At 42.9% G+C, this 22,448-nt stretch overlaps 1 protein-coding gene across 1 annotated transcript in view; it reads left to right on the forward strand.

Annotated features, from left to right (window-relative positions):
- The window catches only part of gpc1b (glypican 1b), a 201,080-nt gene that overhangs the window by 68,141 nt on the left and 110,491 nt on the right, over positions 1-22,448 (forward strand). The window lies entirely within an intron of this gene.

Here is a 22,448-nt window from a genome sequence, read left to right on the forward strand (position 1 = left end):
TTTGCACTATATGTTGTAATGTATAGAAATGTTTATGTCTTCGCTCTGTACTGCTGAAGAGAAACAACAATGTTCATGTTTTACAAGTCAGTGATAACGAGTCTGACTCTGAGCCTAAACTGTGAAGTGGGTCTTGAGCCTGCAAGCTCAAGGGTGGACATGTGCCACTGAGTTTGGATAACTTTTACAGGAGTGGACATGTGAGTGAGTTCCAGTCAAGAGATGGCTAACCAGAAATGAATTACAGGCTACATCTGATCATCTACTTGGAAGGTTTGTGTGCAGATTAATGAACATCTGTGACGGAGTAACAGACTGGAATCTAATAAAGCTATTCAGTTTGTTTAAATGTGAAGAAGATTGTATTTATGCAGAAGTTTTCATCATCTCAGGTTATTCCAAAGTAATTTACAGTCAATGAAGTACTTCATAAACTGTAGCTTCTCTTGTAATAAGAAAATGAGGCAGCCAATAGCAAGTGATAGTCATCTGATTAGCTCTTTTAAGAGCTGAGCAAGAGATTAACATTGTTCCAAGCAATAGAGATTCCTCTCCTGCCTTTCCTCCAAGACATACTGTGGGATTCTTCACGTCAATCTGAGTAGGCAAGAGCTGCCTCAGTTTCACATCACCCCTATGAGATAAAACCTGGAATAATTTGTACCTTTTTAACAAAATATCTTCATTACAAATTCAGTGCTACAATATGTGCAAACCAGCGACCACAAACAACATTAAAGTAACATATTTCTATCTTTGTCAATGATGGTGCTAATCCCCGGTGGAGCCCAATGGCCCTGGAATGCCTCTGTGGTCGCCGTAGACAACGTGTGTTCCCTCTCAAAGGTTACCTGGGCATGGATATATCCCCTAAACCTTGCCAGGCAGTCTGCCCGGGCAGAACCCTCCACCACCCGCTTCCCGGACCCATGGATAAGGAATAATTCCTAGCAGGAGTGAATTACAGGCTGGAGTCAGATCCAGAGATTGGACAGATGAACTGCAAAATGATAGATATCAGTTAGTGAGTTACAGAATGATCTTATCAAGTGGTTGGAGAATTTTATAGGTTGCCTAATGAGACCGAGGAATGAGTTGTATGTTGAAAGCTGATCACTGAGTTTGTGATTAAATGGTCAACTCCTTTTTGTCCCCGATGTTCAGCTTTCTAATTTTTTTTTTGCTGATCCATTGACAGTTGAATTGGGTTGTTTACAGCTAAATCAGTGACTTTTTGTTCCAGGTTAGCTAAACACTCCATCTGATTTCATGTACTTCATGTCTGATTTCATGAGCTACTGATGTTTCTGTCAAAATATGAAGTGATATCCTTGATACAATTTCACACAAGAACATAAACAGAATCAGTAGATTATTTGGCCCCTCATTCATGCACTGCCGTTCAGTAAGATTTTTTTAACCTCAAAATCATTTCCTTTGATTTCCATGATATCTAAAAATCTATTAATCTCTGCCTTGAATACATTCAGCGACAGAGCCACCACAGTACTTATGGGTAGAAAATAACAAAGATTCACTGATCTCTGGGAGAAGAAATGTCTTCTGTTCTCCATTCTGAAAGGCTGATTGACAATGTGAACCCTTGGTTCAAGTTGTTCCATTCAGGGAAAATACTATTCCTGAAACTGCAACATCAGAATACTGTATGCTTCTAACCCCAACGGAGTTTTGGGCACAGTCCACCTAACCTCCTCTAGAAGTCAAATGTGCATCAATCTGATCAACCTTCTGTTACAATACATCCTTCTCTGGAACAAACCTATGCACAATATTCTCGACACGGTCTTACTCTGTCCCTATGTGATTAGAGCACAACACCTCTGAACTAGATTCAAGATTTCAAGATTCAAAAACCATACATCAGCTCTGCAGGGCAGAATGAGACAGTGTTTCCCAGGGGCAAGTGCAATCATAACATAACAAATGCAACAAATAGTAAACACAACAATAAATAGTAAAACACAACAGCCACATGTCGGTTAAAATCAAGTTATAAGTGTCCAGTGCAAGTTAAAGGTGTCCAAAACAGAGTCAGGTAGAGCAGCTATTTAGCAGTCTGACTGCCTACATCTCATCGTACTGTTTGCCTCCTAATTGCTTGGTGTACTTGCATGCTAACTTCTATTTATTCATATTCAGGGTCTGCCATGTACCTCTGAACACTAATACTCTTCAGTCTTTTACTATTAAAAAAGTATTCCTACACTTCTACCAAAGTGGATAGTTCACATTATTCCACATCACATTCCGTCTGCATTTTCTTGCTCATTCGTGTAGTCTGTTTATATCCCCCTTAAGCCTCACTGTATCCTCCTCACACTGATTGTATCGTCAGAAAACTTTTGATGTTCTCATCCAAACGTGTTTAGTGAATATCTAGGGCACCAGCTCCAAACACTGGGCCTCTCCTACAGTTAGCTAGTTAAAAGCAGAAAAACCATTCTGATTTAATTTAGAGATAGAACAGGATGAAAGTCAGCTCCAGTAGGTTTGTAGGCCATTGTTTCCTACAGAGTGAAACCCAACATCATGAATCAGTGTGATGCTTCACTCCCAGATGAGCTCAATGCCTTTTATGCTCACTTTAGAAGAGAATAAAACTACACCTATGAGGACACCTGCAGCATCAAGTGACCCTGTAATCTCTCTTGTGTTGGAGGCTGACGTCAAGACATCTTTCAAGACAGCGAACCCTTTCAAGGCATCAGGCCCTGATGGTGTGCCTGGGAGGGCCTTGAAAGCCTGTGCCAACCAAATGGTGGGAGTGTTCAAAGACATTTTCAATCCCTCTCTGCTGCAGTTGGAGGTTCCCACCTGCTTGAAAGGGTGACAATTGTGCCCATGCAGAGCAAGGTGAGCTTCCTCAATGACCCAGTTCCACTCACATCTACAATGATTAAGTGCTTTGAGAGATTGGTCTTGGCCAGAATCAGTTCCTGCCTAAGCAATTTGCCGATTACCATGGTAGGTCTACAGCGGATGCAATTTCACTGGCTCTCCATTAGGCCTTGAATCACCTGGATAATAGCAATACCCTTGTCAGACTGCAACTTAATTAATACAGCTCAGTGTTCCATACAATCATACCTTCAGTTCTAGTCAATAACCCCAAAACCTGGGCCTCTGTACCTCACTCCGCAATTGGATCCTTGACTTCTTCACCAGGAGACCACAGTCAGTGCAGATTGGAAATAACATCTCCTCCTCACTAACTATTAACACTGGCACACCTCAAGGATGTGTGCTTAGCCCACTGCTCCACTCTCGGTGACACACTGCTGTTGGGAAAATTTCAGATGGTGACAAGGAAGCGTACAGGAGTGAGACAGGGCAGCAAAGAGCTTCACTAATGTCATCAAATCATCTGTCACAGAAAGCAAAGGCAGAGGAATAGATTCTAGTCACCCCCATCTTTCTCTCATTCTTTGTGCTGTTCTGTGACCATTCCTAACAAGCCCGACTGCTCTCTAGCATTTATTCCGTTTTTCTGCCACTTGGGTAACCACACACAATGGATATTTTTTCAGATGCCTTTTTACAGAAGCAGCCAAAAAGATTTTGGAGACAGAGTTCCCAGATTCCCGCAGTTAATGTTGTGAAGCTAACACTTTAAGTATACGCTTTCATTAACTATTACTAGAGCAGCTATTTATGCGATAAAAGATAGTATCATTCTGATCTGCAAGCTTCCTTGAACCAAATAACTTAACCTCTTATTGTCTGATTTGAAACAGGCCAATTAACATAACTGCATTGTATTACACTGCTTGCTGGGGCAGTCGGCCCAGATACTGTGAGCCAGCATCCTGTGCTCTAAAAATAGTGCTGTTTGTTTGCAAAGCTGTCCTTTTAACGCCAGAATGATTATTGCTTGGATTTTATATTAAGTACTGAAGACTGGCTCCAGTTTACGCCAAGAAGCTGAACAAAAATCACTGGTTGGAAATTTTACTTACTCAAGTGTCAGCAAGTCACGGGCTTGTCAGCGCTATGTCAGAAAGCTGAGGTTAGCAACAAACAAAGCCTCTTGGCCCTTGACAGTGAGTATCCATCACATAATAAATATTCTGTCCCATTCCATAGTGTGATGTTGACTCTGGAGAAAGTTCTCTTTGGATGGGAGCATTTAGGTGATGACCTCCACACCCCTCCCCCTTCTCTGTTCTAATTTGTTTTAGTTGCTGATCCATTTGTAGTATCCTCTCCAGTCTTGTTTTAATTAGTAGGGATAGTCTTACTTTGGGGGTTGCTCCTTGGTGTGACTCAGTATGAGGAGGAAAGCAGTGCATTGGTAAAGTGAGCCATCATTTTGGACTCCTGAGCATGCTCAGAAATCGCAGATAGTGTTTTGTAAGGTAGAGGGATGAGATAAATCGCACATCACATGAGATAAGTGTGATCAGTCAGCAAGCTTTATTTCACAGCTTGCAAAACATCAATATTTAGTAGCTGGCAGCTTAATGTGTCAGAGATTCCTGGCTGTAAACCAATCCACTTCTGTCTGTGACCCAGACTGAGGTGGAATTTCACTCTCTGACCACTTTCACACTAAGTGCTTTGAGCATTCTCTTGCCGTATTGACACTTCCCATACCTCACAGGTATTTGATCTGCTAATGCAGAATGCCTTCTCTATCTCTCTTCCCGCCACATGCAGCCACGGTTGAGGCTTTGCTGACTATTTCCTTTGAAACTCGGATCCCGTGATCCAGTGAATGATTTTGACTAACAGCAAAGCCTTCCCAAAATAAACAAACGTGCAGAGCTTTTTAATTGGCTGCATCACTGTCTGCTATGGGGGGTGGGGGGTCTACTGTACAGGATCAAAATAAGCTGCAGAAAGTTGTACACTTAGTCAGCTCCATCATGGACACTTGCCTCCACAGTACCCAGGACATCTTCAGGGAGCAATGCCTCATAAAAGCCGCATCTATTGTGAAGGACCCCACTACCCAGGTCATGCCTTGTTCTCATTGCTACTATCAGAAAGGAGGTATAGGAGCCTGAAGGCGCACACAATGATATTAAATCTGATTCTGATGTCCTTAACTCAATGAAACTTGGTTGATGAAATTGTTATTGCATCCAGGGGACCACTGAAAGACTAGATAGCAAAAATAGAGAGACAGATCAAATACCATCTGATCTTGGGTCCATACCCCTCCCCCCCCCCCCCCCCCCCCCGCCTAACTCCTGCAGAAGGAACCTTTGTTTTTCACATGATTCAGCCCTTACAGACAACGAATCTCATATAAGGTGGGTTAATTGTCATTGTGGTGAAGATAGGATTCAATTTGTGAACAGCAGGTCCGACAAGCAGATTTCAAATTAGTTTATTGTCACATACACCAGGGTGCAATGAAATTGCACACTTACATGAAGCTAGCAGAGTAAACATTGTACAGCAAGCGCAACTCATAAGAAAGGTGCCAAGGGTAGTAATGCAGAGTAAGGTAGAATGGCTGAAGTGACAATAATGGGGAAGTTACAATTAAGAGCCCAAGGATGATTCAAGAGCCGGGCCGGATGGATTGAAGAGGCAGGGTGTCAGGACCAAAGACGAGGTTCGGTCTGGTTCTGCTCAGTGCTCTGTGACATTTTCTCTGCTCCTCGCCGCACTGGGGCTGAGGTTGTGGGCCTGCTTGGGGCTTTGTGTCTGTGAACTCACTTTTGTTCTGAATGCTACTTCACTTACTTTTTATTGTTTGCACCAGTTGTTTTTCCTCTCTCTGCACATTGGGTGTTTGCTGGTCTTTTTAAATGGGTTCTTTTGGGTTTCTTTGTTTTGTGGCTGTCTGTAAGGAGATGAACCTCAAGGTTGTGTAATATATACATTACTTTGATTTGAAATGTGCTTTGAACCTTGAAAGAGGTGATTGGTTTAGAAGTCTGTTAGCAGTAGGGAAGAAGTAGTTCTTGAGTCTCCTCGTCTAGACTTCAAGCTCATGTATCATTTGCTAGAGGATAGAAAAGAGAGAAAAGGGAAGGGTCAGAGTGGTGGGCATCCTTGTTGATATTGTTAACCTTCTTCATACAACACACGTTGGAGATGGACTGGCTGAGAGGAGTTATTGAGCTGGGCTGTGTTTGCTACTCGCTGCAGAGTGGTTGTCATACTAGTCTGAGATGCAGCCCATCAAGACACTTTCTACGGAACATTCAGTGTAAAGTACCATGGTCCAGATGTAACAAGTCACAATATGGACCCCAGCTTTCATCCAAGTCGAATTTAAAAGAATTGTTCAAGCAGGGTAAGTGAGTAGAAGATTCATTGGGCAATAGATTTCTCTGCAAGGCTGGTCCTCATTTCCGATGAACAGGGCTGCGTCTCTCCTGACCTGATGTAGCTGACTCAACGCGAATTGTACAGCAGCCAAGACTGAGACTGGATTTGGAGGTTGTGCTGACATTATTAAATTGGGAGTGTGGAGGATATCTACACCAGAAAACTGTCTTTTCATGTTAGCCATTTCAGCCCTGGGGAAAAGCCTCTGGCTATCCACATGATCAATGCCCCTCATCATCTTGTACACCTCTATCAGGTCACCTCTCATCCTCTGTCGCTCCAAGGAGAAAAGGCCGAGTTCACTCAACCTATTCTCATAAGGCATGCTCTCCAATCCAGGCAACATCCTTGTAAATCTCCCCTGCACCCTTTCTATAGTTTCCACATCCTCCCTGTAGTGAGGTGACCAGATCTGAACACAGTACTTCAAGTGGGGTCTGACCAGGGTCCTCTATAGCTGTCACATTACCTCCCAGCTCTTGAACTTAATCCCATGATTGATGAAGGTCAATACACCATATGCCGCTTTAACCATACAGTCAACCTGCTTAGCAGCTTTGAATGTCCATGGACTTGGACCCCAAGATCCCTCTGATCCTCCACACTGCCAGGAGTCTTACTATTAATACTATATTCTGCCATTATATTTGACCTACTAAACTGAACCACTTCTCACTTATCTGGGTTGAACTCCATCTGCCACTTCTCAGCCCAGTTTTGCATCCTATCGATGTCCCACTGTAACTTCTGACAGCCCTCCACACTATCCACAACACCCCCAACCTTTGTGTCATCAGCAAACTTACTAACCCATCCCTCCACTTCCTCATCCAGATCATTTATAAAAATCGCAAAGAGAGGGGGTCCCAGAACAGATCCCTGAAGCACACGACTGGTCACCAATCTCTGACCTCCATGCAGAATATGACCCATCTACAACCACTCTTTGCCTTCTGTGTGCAAGCCAGGTCTGGATCCACAAAGCAAGGTCCCCTTGGATCCCATACCTCCTTACTTTCTCAATAAGTCTTATCATATGCCTTGCTGAAATCCATATACACTACATCTACTGCTCTACCTTCATCAATGTGTTTAGTCACATCCTCAAAAAATTCAATCAGGCTCGTAAGGCTCGACCTGCCTTTGACAAAACCATGCTGACCATTCCTAATCATATTAATCCTCTCCAAATGTTCATAAATCCTGCCTCTCAGGATCTTTTCCATCAACTCACCAACAACTGAAGTAAGACTCACTGGTCTATAATTTCTTAGGCTATCTTTACTCCCTTTCTTGAATAATGGAACAACATCCGCAACACTCCAATCCTCCAGAACCTCTCCCGTCCTCATTAATGATGCAAAGATCATCCCCAGAGGCTCAGCAATCTCCTCCCTCGCCTCCCTGGGGTATATCTCATCCAGTTCCAGTGACTATCCAACTTGCTGCTTTCCAATAGTACCAGCACGTCCTCTTTCTTAATGTCTATATGTTTAAGCTTTTCAGTCCACTGTACATCATCCCTACAATCTCCAAGGTCGTTTTCCATAGTGAGTTCCATAGTGAAGCAAAGTATTCATTAGGTACCTCCGGTTCCATACGCACTTTTCCACTGTCGCACTTGATAGGTCCTATTCTCTCAAGTTTTATCCTCTTGCTCTTCACATACTTGCAGAAATCAGTGGGGTTTTGCTTAATCCTGTTTGCCAAGGCCTTCTCCTAATTTCATTCTGGCTCCTTCTGGCTTTCCTAATTTCATTCTTAAGCTTCTTCCTGCTAATTTTCCAGATTTCTAATATTACCCAGATGATTGACATTTTGAAATTCTGTGGACGCCATGTCCTGGACATTGTTTTTTTTTGCTTTAATGGCTTGTTTGGCAATCCACAGGTAAAGTAGCAGCTGACCAGCACCACTCTAGGAGACTAAACACTGAGGGGGGAGTGGGGAGTTAATCCTGTGTTATATGCCTTTTGTTCCATTGTAACAAGGTTTCAAAATTGAAGAAATATATTCCATCCTTTATCAAGCAGCTAGCAAAAGTCTTGAAGCATTTTAAACTAATTGAAACTAAAACCAGCACCTTAATAAACTTTCTTCAACATAATTAAATGTAATTAAGCAAATATTATGCAAAGTTATGCCTTATTAAGTGAAGTTAAGTGAAGGTCAACAAAAAAGATATCATTCCCAGCTTACTCGCCAACTCAAGATTCTAACTAACCTAAGGACAAAGCAGGAATACATAACTAAAGCTCTCTGCTTTTACCATGCCCCCATCCATGTGACTAACTACCATAATAGACAAGCAATGCAAATTACAATGCAGGTAGAAAATAGATACCTGGCTCCTGCAGCTAAGTAGATAGGAAGCAGGCTCCTTGGATCATGTCAATTATAATTCCCATCTAAGCTTGTCCCATTTGCTTGCATTTGATCTATATCCCTGTAAACCTTCCCAATCCACATACCTTTATAAATTATTTCAACAGTTCCTTAAAAGACTCAGCTTTGTCCTTGCCTATATTGACAGACCTTCTTCCTGTGGAGGACTGATACAGTATGTTACAGTGAATGGGCAAGGATGCAGTCTTTAAACAGACTTTGCAGTGAATTGGCTACTATATTTGTTTTTTTTCAGCTTAAGTCACTCCTTTAATTATTATTTATACTGTTTCTCATAACATTCTATCTCATTCCAGATCCCAATTCCCAACGGGGAAGCAGACTTAAAATATCATTTGAGAATCCTTCTATCTGTGGCCTCTGGCTACTGATCCTTCTTCCCTGGAGACATTTCCTCCTTACATACTCTTAATAAAACTCGCCACTATTTTGAATACGTAATCAAATAGTAATCTTTTCTGCCTTAAAGAGATTAATCCAAGCATCTTCAGATCTAACTGTGATTTCAGAAGATGCTTCCAGGAAGCAGAAACACTGAGAAAGAGAGTGAGAATAATGGCTTTATGGCTCAGCTGATGGCATTTTTACCTAGTTCTTCTCCCACTCTAGAAACCTGTGCGTAAAGTCTTGACTGATAATTTAGTTTCCAATTTAAGTGATAAATTGAGAGTCAGCACGTCCTCAGGTCCTCCCCTAGTTCCTTGGAACTGTTCATAAACCAAACAGATTACAAGTTGGAAATACAGTCATGAACTGAGTACAGTACACACATGGTTTGTGACCCCCGGAGCAGCTGGAGCAAACCCATCCAACCAGTTTCCCAAATGCTCACTCCTATGTACATAAATTGCATGTTCACGAGCCAGGCAGGATCTCTAACGACAAAGAAGGTTAGAGTGTCTCCGCCCTGTGTTCAGGCAATCTCACAGGATCTTTCATCCTCCTGTGGTCTTGCCTGTATTATAACAATGGCAAAATTTCAAAGCTTTTTCATTAGGTCTAATGTTGTTTGGGACTTCATAAGGTTGGAAAAGGTGCCACACCTGTACTTCTCATTTCCTTTTGTATTCCATTGGGATAATTGACGGGCTCCTGGGGAGGGTTCGGGTTTCAAGGTTAATTGTATTCCTACTACTTTCTTTTCTTGAGGGCAGGGCAATGGATGCAGAGCTCATGTGTGCACAGTACTCTTCTAACAACCATGACATTAAGCCTCTAACTTGGTCCTGGTATCCCCTGGTGCACTCATCAGCTGAAAGAACAGAATGAAAGTATCAATGTTGAATTATTGAAGTGCAGGAAAATCCCTTTAATCCAGCGCACTTGGGACATTGGTGATCTTCCAGACCATTAAATGTCATTTTATTAATGTCCATCAAATTGGGGTGGCATGATAGCATAGTGGTTAGCACAACGCTTTACAGTAAAGGTGACATGGGTTCAATTCCCATCACTGCCTATAAGGAGTTTGTACATTCTCTCCGTGACTCTGTAGGTTTCATCCAGGTGCTCCGGTTTCCTCCCACCATCCAAAGACTTACTGGCTGGTAGGGTAATTGGTTATTGTAAATTATCCTGTAATTAGGGCAGGATTAAATTGGGCATTTGCTGGATGGCATGGCACGAAGGGCTGGAAGGGCCTATTCCGTGTTGTATCTGAATAAAATAAAAAATATATCACCACATATCAACAGAGCTGGTTCAGTTGAAGGAGAGCACAGAATCTAGGGTACAAATGAGTGGTCACATTTAAAATACAGTTATTACAATACAAGTTTAAAGTGCATTTATTATCAAAGTATGTAAACAACCCAATGATTTGTCCTCCTGCAAGGCAGCCACAAAACAAAGAAACACCATGGGACCAATTTAAAGAGAACATCAAACGCACAACATCCCCACAAAAAAAACAGAACGAATCGTGCAAACGGCAAAAGGTGAGCAAATAACGCACAGATTATCAAACATCAGACTGCCGAGTCCACTGAATGATCCAGGAGCGACGGTCACCCATTCAGTTCACTTTAGCACCGCAGAGCTAGTTCTGCTCCAAAATGCCTCATTCAAATCGTGGAAATAACAAATAAACGTAGCCAGAAGCATATTGAACATCAACCACAGAGACCTCCAAAAACGATTCCACACTTGCAGAACGCATTCAGCGCTGAGGGCATTAAACCACAGAGTCCCACAGTCACAAGCCACACCAAGGCAATCGAAAATATATCTTCCGTCCTACAGCATTGAGAGCAAGACCAGTCAAACGCGGGCAGATGGCACTAAACACCCACTTGTCTTCTGCTCTCGTCCTCATCAATTTTAATCTTGCTGATGCTTTAATTCCCAAGAAGTAATGGAGCTGACTGTGGGTTCACTTTCCACAAACTTTAAGTCCAACAATTTTAATATTGTTGCGTCTACTAAAATTTTCGAGCTTATCAATTTTTCCCACGAGTTGTTTTCTTTCTGATGTCCAGGCATCATTACCATCTTCTTCATTCTTCCATCCATTTCTTCCATTTTGACTTACAAATCTGTAATTTTCTTTTCCATTTTTTCCTGTTTCTTTGACATTTTATCAAACATAGCCTCCATATTTGTTATTTTTTCTTTAATTACTTTTAATGCATTTAATTTTTCTAATTTATGCATTATTTGCCTCAAAGTCTTTTTTGTATTTTCAGAGGAACTTTCATCTCCATCTTTGTCTGATTTTTCCAGAGAGTCCGGCTCTCTCTCTGATTCACTTTCACTGTCGGTTTCAGTCGCTGCTGGGTTTTGTAGTTCTGGTTGCACTCGTTTGCGCATGCTCGTTCCTTCACGCTTGCGCAATTCTCGTCGATCCTTCCCTTTAGAAATGGCCGATGCTGCCGCGGTCTCCTTTTCTGTTTCACCGGTGGTGTGTTGTACCTGAGTCCGCGGTTCTTCGGTAGAAGTAGGCCTTGATTCTGTTCCAACTTGAGCGGTCTTCGCGGAAGTAGTTTTCTTCATCCTCTGTTTATGAGGCATAGCTTAAAACAATCCAGAGTAGTTTATGAGTAACCTTAAAAAAGTATTGATTAACTTTTCTTCACTTAAACATTAATTTATTAACTTTTTTACGGGAGGGCTGAGTTCCAGCGTCTCGATCCTACGTCATCACGTGACGTCCCCTACTTTCCACAAACTGTGCAAGTACCAGAAGAAAGAGAAGACAGAAATTGATTGATAGATAGATAGATAAGCAAGCAATGAATATTGAGAACATGGGATGAAGAGTCCTTGAAAGTAAGTCCATCATTTGTGGGGAGTGATGGGATGAGTGAAGTTGAGAGAAATTATGCTGTCTGGTTCAAGAGCCTGATGGTTGAGGGGTAATAACAATTCTTAAACCTGACCGTGTGGGTCCTAAGACTCCTGTACCACCTTTCTGATAGCAGCAGTGAGAAGAAAGCATAGCCTGGATGGTAGGGATCCTTGATGATGAATGCTACTTTTCTGTGTAGCTGTGCTCCATGGTGGGGAGTGTTTTACCAATGATGGACTGGGCTACAGCTATTATTTTTTGTAGGCTTTTCCATACAAGGCATTCCTGTTTCCGTAGAAGGCTATGATACAACCAGTCAATATACTCTTCCACCACACATCTATAGGTGACATGCCAAATCTTTGCAAACTTCTAAGAAAGTTGAGGTGCTGCCGAGCTTTCTTCCTAATGGTACTTACATGCTGGACCCAGGATGGATCCTCTGAAGCAATAACACCGAGGAGAGTAAAGTTCCTTGACTCTTTCAGCAAGAGGCTAAGCACACAGCCTTGTGGTGCACCTGTGCTGATGGAGATTGTGGAGCAGATGTTGCCAATCTGAACTGTTTGGGTTCTGCAAGTGAGGAAATCAAGTATTCAGTTGCACAAGGAGGTACTGAGGCTTAGGACATGAAGCTTATTGATTCAGTCCTCTCTTTTACCAAGGCAGACAGTGAACCATTGAGATTCCAAACATTGAACCAAGTCTCAGACTATTAAGATTTCTGAAAAGGTGACTAACAGATCACTGGAATTTCACTGTTTTCAATATGACTAGAAATCTTTTGCCGTGTGACTAATAAAACACTTAACACCCAGCATCATGTTGGATGGAACAAAGACACAAGAGATTGAAGATTCTACATTCTGCGGCAAAAAGCAAACTCCTCAGTAGATCAGGAAGCATCTGGCTAGCAAAGGGACAGTCAACATTTTGCGTCAAAACCCAGCATCAGATCTACCTGTGCCATACTCGCCTCTGAGACTGGAGCTGTTTAACCTAATGAGGTATTTATGTCTGGGTTGGTTGAGGTCAGTCATTGTTGCTAAGACTTGAGTTGGGATGATCTGTCTAGCATCCTTGCTTGAGCTCTCTGCTCTTGATCATCATCTACCATTTCATCTTTTAACTTATCAACAATGTGCTTTGGATTGTAAATTCCAGAAGAATTCAGCAGTTCTCTCTCCACAGATGTTGCTTGACCCACTGAGTTCCTTCAGCAGGTCGTGTGTGTGTCTTCAATTCCAGTATCCACAGACTCCTGGGTTTGGATTGTAATATTTTTTGCATTTTCGGGGGGAGGTGCAAACTATTAAAACCATTTTAGCTGAGGTCAGGCTCAGGTGGGACATTGTGGGGTGGTAGCACAGATTCAGATTTGCCATCACAGCTGGGCAAGTAAGGATTGGCTGTGGCCAGACCAATTTTAGATTGGCCCTGGTTCGACTGGTTTAGGATTAGCTGAGGTTGAGGTTGGGTTCAGATTGACATTAGTCTGATATGTTTCAAGCCTACAATAGCTTGGTCTAGTTGAGGCCTAATTTTAATTTTGTGCTTTTGCATGCCTTAAGCTCATCTCAGTGTTAGTGGAGTCATTCTTTATTCTGTATGCTTTCCTGGGTTGGCTGAGTCTTTGATTTATGCTGTGAGTTTGTCTGAAGTTGAGTCATCTGTCATCATCCTTTCAAAAAGTGATTTAGTTTTTCTCATCCATCAGCGACTTGAAGTTCTTGATCCATTTCTGTGAGTACAGGGTGCCATTGGCTGCACCCCATATCTTCACAGCTCCCTGAAGATTGATGCATGAATCCTTGTCAGGCCCAATTAACCAGTTGGAAGAAGAATAAAGGACCCTTGTCAGAGAGCAGACTTCTTTCTTTCTTCCTTCACGTTGTCTTTGAAGATTTGCTTTGATTTCTCTTTCATCAGATGGGAGCTATTTCAAGCACTTTATTTTTTATACACGAAACCATCCCGGCACACTCATGTAGGGACTTGCTTGATGCTGAGAAACATCCCAAACCACTCAGGGCTGGACATATCAAATTCTTCCTTTCAGTTTCCAGGCACGTTTTGAAGTGAATCTGTCCATTCACGTAACCTATATCTATCCTCCTCTTAGAATTCCCCTCACAGCTCATAAAACCTCGTTTTGACAGCTTTGTTTTATTTATCACTGGCGATAATTTAAACATTATTTGATGCCTGCAGTCAATGCGACACAGAGTGTAATGATAAGTAGTAATGGTCAGCATGGCATGGTCATACACCAGGTAAAGCTCCTGCCTCACAGCTGCCGGGGTCCGGGTTCAATCCTGATCTCTGGTGCTGTGACATGCAGTTTGCATGTCCTCCTGTAACTATACAGGATTCACTCTTTTCTCACGTAACAAAGGTGCATAAGTTGGTAGGTTGATAAGCCACTGTAAATTGCCCTTTGTGTAGGTCAGTGGTAAAATCTAACAGGAGAGTAGAGAGGAATGCGGAGAGAATAAAATGGCAGTAGTATTAAAATGGGTGTTTGCTGATCACTGTGAACTCAATCGGATTATGTACAAATCTGAGACCCTATGACTTCACTAGTCTTGTGCTTTAGAATCAGGTTTAAGATCACCAGCTTATGTCATGAAATTTGTTGTCTTTGTGGCAGCAGTACAATGCAACATATACTAACAGAAAAATCATGAATTGCAGTAAGTATGTATGCAAGTTACAGTAAGTTAAATTAAATCTTGTGGAAAAAATTAGAAAGAAAAGGGTGGTTCATGGGTTCAGTGTCCATTTAGAAATCGGATGGCAGATGGGGAAAAAACTATTCCTGAATTGCTGTCTGAGTGTATTCAGGCTTCTGTACCTCCTCCTTGTTGGTAGCAATGAGAACAGGACATGTCCTGGGTGATGGATGCCACTTTTTTGAGGCATTGCTTCTTGAAGTTGTGCTGGGTACTACAGAGTCTAGAAACCATGATGGAGCTGACTAAGTTTACTTTCTACAGCTTATTTCAATCCTGTGCAGAAGCCCTCCACCCCCCCACCCCCATACCAGATAGTGATGTAGCCAGTTAAAATGCTCTCCGTAGTGCATCTGTAGAAACTTGCAAGTGACTTTGGTGACTTACAAATCTCCTCAATCTCCTAATGAAATATAGCTGTTGTCGTGCCTTCTTTGTAGCTGCATTAATATGTTGGGTCCAGGATAGATCCTTAGCGATGTTGACACCCAGGAACTTAAAATTGCTCACTCTTTTCACATCTGATCCCTTTAAAAGTAGTAGTGTGTGTTCCCTCGTCTTGCCCTTCCTGAAGTCCACAATTAGTTCCTTGGTTGTTGCTGCAACACCACTCAACTAGCTGGTATATCTCACTCCTGTACGGCCTCTCGTCACCATCTGAGATGATGCCAACAATTGTTGAATTGTCAACAGCTTTATAGATGGCATTTGAGAAGTGCTTAGCCACACAGTTGTGGCTGTAGAGAGAGTAGAGCAGTGGGCTGAGCACGCATCTTTGAGGTGTGCAGGTGTTGACTGTCAGTGATGTTATTTCCCATCCTTCCTGTTACAAAGTTGAGGATCCATCTGCCAAGGTAGATACAAAGGCCCAGGTTCTGGAGCTTTTTGATGAGAACTGTAGGAATGATTGTGTTAAATGCTGACCTGTGGCCAATAAACAGCGTCACACACAGCTATTTGTACTGCACTGAAATCTTACACAAGTGATATCTGTCCCGGCTGGTACACTGAATATCATCACAGTATGGACCCTGTAACCCTCAGCATTTACATGAGCAACACATCAAGATTGAATATCCAGAAGTGTGTTACATGCAGTGTAGGTTGTGGCTAAAATTCATATAACTAATTTGCTACAATCTTGAATTGCTAGGCTGTATATAAAATAAGTAGAGAAGACGTAGTGTTCTAATTTTTTTTATTTTCACCTGTTCCAGCCGTGTCCCCAATTTTCTCTGTTTCCTCCATCAAGTTCTGATCTCACCATTGACTCGTGGCAGCTTAAAGGACATTTTTTTAACTCTGCCTTGTTGTTTAGCTCCCCGGTTGTGTGGAGCCTGTGGCTCAAGGAAAATTGCCTTGTCATTCTCGTGTGATAAGCTGAGGAGGGGTGAGTGAATGACTACTCCATACTTTTGCCTGCACTTCTCTTTAATTCTTTAAGTGGTTTATTTTCAAAGCTGAAGTATTGTGGTTTGTAATTGCAAAAATATGACGAGCTTCCAAAATTTCTCTCCAGTTCTGTGGACTCGGTCTCTATTATTAGTGCTTGCAGCTGAACTGAGTGACCTTCCTGCTTTCTGTGGAGGTTGAAGTAATGGGGAGAGTGGCAGAACAAATTCAATTTGCAGAGTGTCAGTGATTGTTGCAGATGAGTAATTTCCCTGTGAGAATCTAGCAGCTTTGGCTTAACATTGACCAATAGGGTGTGACTGATCCAAATGCTGTCAGTCACTTTTAGTTGTTGCCAAGGAGCTACATCTCCTTGGAGGCAATTCTTGAAGGTTGACGTTTAGTCTCCATGAAAATATATGGGAAATTTAACATTTATAAATCCAGGATAGTAAGATGTCTTCAGCATCCAACTGGACTCTTGGAATTGTCATTCTAGACGTCCATGTGGCCCGTTCTCAATTTCCAGTGTCACCTTGCACTGATTCCAAGTTCACACTGGGTACCATCTCCTTTATCCCTGAAGCTCACTGGACAATTTTGGGCTCCTGTTAAACAAACATTTCCATGTCAGCTACATTTTCAAATCTCTCCTGGATTATTCCAACCCTCCCTCCCCCCACCCTCCAGTATCCCATTCTAGCTTTATAAACCATTGCACTCCTCCAGTTATGGTCCCCTGCATACCCTTGATATGACTTATCGTCCTATTGGGCACCTCATTCATCCACAAGCCTCTCTATCTCTTTACTTTCTTTTAATTTGCTGCTTAAAGCTGCTGCTTCACCTGAACATCTGGTGACCAGACCTAGTACCTCTTTATACAAGTCAGTGCCTATTACTATGCTATTGGAATAGTGACAGTCTGACATAGTTATAAACCTGTTGCTTCATGGGGCCAGTTGTTTAAGTTCAATCCTGACCAACGAGCACCTATTCACAGATCAGGTCAACTGACAAATAGCACAGGCTATCTTGGGCAGTAGGTGGGAACATTTGAATTTTCAGACTTCAGGTACCCCACTAAGTTCCATTTGTACTTCCACCTGTCAGCCCAGAGTTTCTCTCCCATTATTCACCTTTCTCATCCCTTCTCCCTATGGTTACCTAGACATCACTCCCCTTACCTGCCCATCACCCACATACATTTCTACCTGGGTTTCCTCTCCTTCCATTCACCTTCCCTTTCCCCTCCTCCACCTGGTTCCATCTGCCTGTCATCCCTTCCTTATCCGGTTCCACCTCTCACCTACCAGTCTCTGTCTCAAACTTCCCCTCCTGCCTCCTTCTGTTCAACATTCCCCTCCCTCCTCAACTGGTTACACCTAACCTAACAGCTTCTGCCTCACCCGTGTATCCTGGCTGCCCTCCTCTACACTCTGTCCTGATGTAGGAGCTTGACCCAATTCGTTGACCATCCTTTTGCCTCCACAAATGCTGCCTGACCTGCTGAGTTTTCTTGATGCTTAATTTTTGTTTGGCTCCAGATTCCAGCATCTGTATCTCTTGTGTACCCATTTATAAAAATCAATTTTATTTCTTCTTTTTAGTATTCTCCACACATGTACATCAACTCCCTCCAGGATTTTGCCACTCAAATACATATTCATGGTATTTGTTCAGCCTAACCTGGAGTTGTGGGAAGAAGCTGGAGGATCCAAAGGAAATCCATGGAGCCTCGGAGAGTGTGCACACAGCAACAGAGACCGGGATTGAACTTGAGTCACTGGAGATGTGAGGCAGTTGTTGTACTAGCTGAGTTACTGTGCTAATCTCTTCTCAATTATCACTTAAACTTTCCTAGTCTTATGATAATGAAAGTGAAGAGGCCTTGGCAACAGGCCCAAGACAACTCCCTCCCATATAATATTTTGAATTAGTTTTCCAATATCAGGACACTGATGTTGAAGAAGAATAGCCTTTAGCTCGGCAGTGGAGTTATCAGGGCACCGTCATGACGGTGTTTCCGTAGCAAGCTATTCTTGTTTTTACGAGGCCGAGTTGCTAACACTCGACACTCAACCCAACTTGGATTTTAACTCGGGAACCTTCGCTCCTGCATCCGGTGCTGATATTATTGCACCACCAAGCGGGACACACTGATGTTGGTTGTAGGATTAATAACACTCTGTCGCAGGCTGTTACCATCAAGACCCGAGCTAGGATTGTCTAAGATCATTTCTCATAGGATTTTTGTTACCAACAAGCAAGGCTGGTTACATATGTCGTGTTCAGTCTGTAGTGTACTCTTCATTGCGATGGAAAGTGAGACCTTTGCAGAATTTTTTTCTGCCCAGTGGACATTTAACTTGCTGTGGTCAGTAGTCTTCAATAAAAACTGGGAATTCTGCCAAGCCAGTGCCCAGGCTGACACTGAAATAGTGAAGGATTGATGTACTGTTGGAGGTGTCATCTTTCAGGAAGAGACATTAAACTGAGGAGCCAAGTGGATACCCCACTGCGCTGTTTCAAAGGAATGTGGAAAAGCTCTGTGAAGTGTATTAGTCCCTGTCTAATGAAGGGCCATTGAACTGAAATGATGCCCTGCTTCTCCCTCCACAGATGCTGCCTGCTCTGCTGAGTATTTACAGCACTTTCTGTTTCTCTTTCAAATTTCCAGCATCCACTCCATTTACTTAAGTGCCTTCCAAAATGCATTATCTGATCACAAGAGCACAATTGTCAATGGGAACTTGATGTGCCAAGATTTAAATTTGTACTTCCTGTATTACCACAAAAGAATAATTTCATTTGATTCAAATTACTCAATGGCATCCTGAAGTTGGAAATGTTCTTTAGTTGCATTTGCAGTAAAATTCTGAAAATCCAGCACATTTGAGAGGTTGGTGGTGCCAGACAACCAGATTTTCCAAATGGTTGAATGTGAATCCTGTTGAAACCTAAACAGAATTTTATTTCAAGCAACACACTCAAGATGTTGGTGCAACACAGCAGGCCAGGCAGCATCTATAGGAAGAAGTACAGTCGACATTTCGGACTGAGACCCATCGTAAGGACTCATTTCCAGCATCTGCAGATTTCCTCGCGTTTGCAGACTTTTATTTCACCTCTCTTACGTGTTATACAGTGAATGGAGAACAGAGAGTATTAAACAACCCAGGAACAGTTCTGCATCCAACAACCACAAACATGAGAAATTCTACAGACACTGGAAATCCAAAACAACACATACAAAATGCTGGAGGAACTCAGCAGGTCATGCATCTAGGGAAATGAATAAACTGTCACTGTTTCGGACTGAGATCCTTCTTTGGGACAGTTGACGTTTCGGGGTGAAACCCGTATTTGGGAGTCATGTTTTGCTGAACTAATTAAGCCCTTCTGCTTGCACGTGGCCCACATCCCTCCATTCCCTTTGTGCGCTCATGTGCCGATCTGAGAGACTATTAAAACGTCCCCATGCTAGCTGCCTCCCACCATAACACCTGGCAGCGTATTCCAGGTGTTTGTCACACTCTCCCTTTAGAACAAAAACATACTCCACACATCCCCTTTGAATTCCCCCCCCCCCCCCCCCCCGAATGCACATCCTGGGAAAATGACATTTCTATTCTGGGAGACAGATCACGTTGTCAATGTATGCCATAATTTTTAGACTTCTGTTAGGTCTTCCCTCAGCTTTCACTGCTCCAGAAGAAAGAACCCTAGTTTGTCTGGCCTCTCCTTATAATAATATATGCCTTCCAATCTAGGCAGAATCCCAGTAAACCTCTTCTGCACCCCCTCCGTAGCCTGCACATCCTTCCTCGAGTGCAGTGACCAGTACTGATTACTCCAGATGCAGCCGAACTAGAGTTTTCCAACTCTTGAACACAGTGCCACAACTAATAAATGCGAGCATGTCATACACCGTCATTACCACAATACCCGCCTGTGCAGCCTCTTTCAAACAGCCATAGACTTAGACACCAAAGCCCCCCTGAAATCAGTGCTGTTAGCTGTTCTGTCGGTAACTGTGTACGGTAACTGTGATACAGATATGGGCTCCAGCCTCAGGTGCCTCTTGCTTGTGGGGAAGGTAAGTACTTCTGAGTCTATAACCCTCTGCAGCCTCCCACAATCCTCTTCATTGGAGATTCCATACTAGGCTGTGATGCAAGCAGTCAGAATCCTCTCCACTGTACATCTAAAGAATCTTTGGTGACATACTGAATCTCCTATGATTTCTAACAAAGTAGATCCACAGGTTGCTTTCTTTGACTGGGTTCAGAACCGATCTTCTGAGATGTTACTGCCCAGGAACCTGGAGAATTGTCACCGTTGGGGTCACCATTTATAAGAAGGATTGCACGAAGCTGGAAAGACTGCTAAAGTGATACATGAGGATGTTACTGGACTGGAGGCCTTCAGTTATAAGGAGACACTCGATAAGTTGTGACTTTTCCCCCTTCAAACAGCACACATTCCTAACCCTTGGCACTCTGGTAGCCAATTCCAGTTCAGGCTGTCCACAGTACACTGACTCACCTGTCCTTTGGACCCCAGTCATAGATGCATCTCAGCATGGAAGCTGTTCTGCCCGAAACCACAAGAAATTGCAGAGAGCTGTGGTTACTGCTCAGTCCATGATGAAGGCCAACCTCCCAGCCATGGACTCTGTTGACACTTCCTTGCCTTGGAAAGGTTGCCAATGTAACCAAAGGCTCTGTCCACCCTGGACATTCTCCCTTCTCCCCTCTTCCATTGGGCAGAAGGTACAAATGCCTAGAAACATGCACTCCCAGGCTGCACTACAATGTCTATCCCACAGACTCCTTCCACAGGAGGAATTTCATTTGGCCAAGGGGTGGTGACTCTGTGAAATACATTGGCACAGATGGCTGTGGGTCCCAAGCCATTGGATATATTTAAAGTGGAGGTAGAAAGGTTCTTAATCAGTAAGGGCATCAAAGGATATGGGGTGAAGACAGGAGAATGTGGTGGAGAGGGGTAATAAATCAACCTTGATCGAATGTTAGAGTAGATTCGATGGCCCAAATGGCATAATACTGCTCCTATGTCCTGTGGTCCTTTGGTCCAATGAATGATTTCTGGACAATCGGATGTCAGATTACAGTAAGTTTTTTTTTGTGTATCATCTGCCTCTGTGGCAGGGCTCACTTGCACAGAGCAGGATACCACTGGAAGCTGCCTGTCAAGCTGTGCCTGACGTAAATCAACTTTGGCTCCTGGGCTCTCAGTAGTTGAAACTTGATATCTGCTAGAAATTCACATTTTCCGTCAGGGGATTTGTAATAAAATGCACTGTGATCTTTTGCTGCCTCCGCTGAATTTAGGAGATGGATTTGTTCATTAATGTAATGAGAAATTTAACAAAACAATTTTTTTGCTAAACATAATCGGAAGTGGTGATAATGAAATGCACAGATTTAGTTACATACTGTGTTTGAATTAGTTTGCTTGTAACACAGCAACAAAATAATTCTCAGGGGAATTTCTGCCTTGCATTTTGAACACATCTTTCCCAAACAACTGTACAAAGTAGCCAAAACCAATCTTCTGCAACTCGCTTGTGTCCTTGCATCAACCTTACCCACCCTAATGTCACCCCGTGCTAGCAGTGCCCCCCCACCCCCAATAGACTGAAGGTGGGGTCCCAGACTTCATTGGTCTGTATTGTACACTGGGTGAAGAACAACACTGCTTTTCGCACTGAGTCCTGATTCAGGGTTTTCACCCAAAATATCGACAGTTCTTTCACTCCCACAGAAGCCTCTTGGAACACCCTCCAGCAGGTTGGTTTCTCCAGATTCCAGCATCTTCTGTCTTTTATGTTTCCGGGGTTTTACTTGCTCCAGTGACATGCCAGGTAGCCACTGTGGCTGGTGCCTGATTATTAGGAGGTCATGGAAATTAGATTGAAACTCTATAAGGAGTCACTTAACTCATACAATAAACTTGCCAGCTTTAATCCTGAAGCAATGGACTTGCTTTAGTCTCCAAACACAGCTGATTTTGCAGGTGCTGGAAAGCCAGGGTAACACACACAAAATGCTGGCAGCATCTGTGGGGAGGAATAAACAGTCGACTTTCCAGTCAGAAACTTCATGAGGACCGGAAGGGTAGGAGGACGTAGCCAGGCAGAGTGCCTGTGCCTTGTGATTACCAATAAACAAGGTGTTTTTGTGTGCACCTATCGCAGCTGAGGGCTTTTGTGCTGTTGGGAATGTGGCTTCATCCATCAGGACATTGAGAACAAGAGCTGGAATGTCATGTTGCAACTGCGTGAGTTGTTGGGCTATTGT

This window comes from Hypanus sabinus, chromosome 2 (assembly GCF_030144855.1).
Source record: "Hypanus sabinus isolate sHypSab1 chromosome 2, sHypSab1.hap1, whole genome shotgun sequence".
Classification (NCBI taxonomy): Eukaryota; Metazoa; Chordata; class Chondrichthyes; order Myliobatiformes; family Dasyatidae; genus Hypanus; species Hypanus sabinus.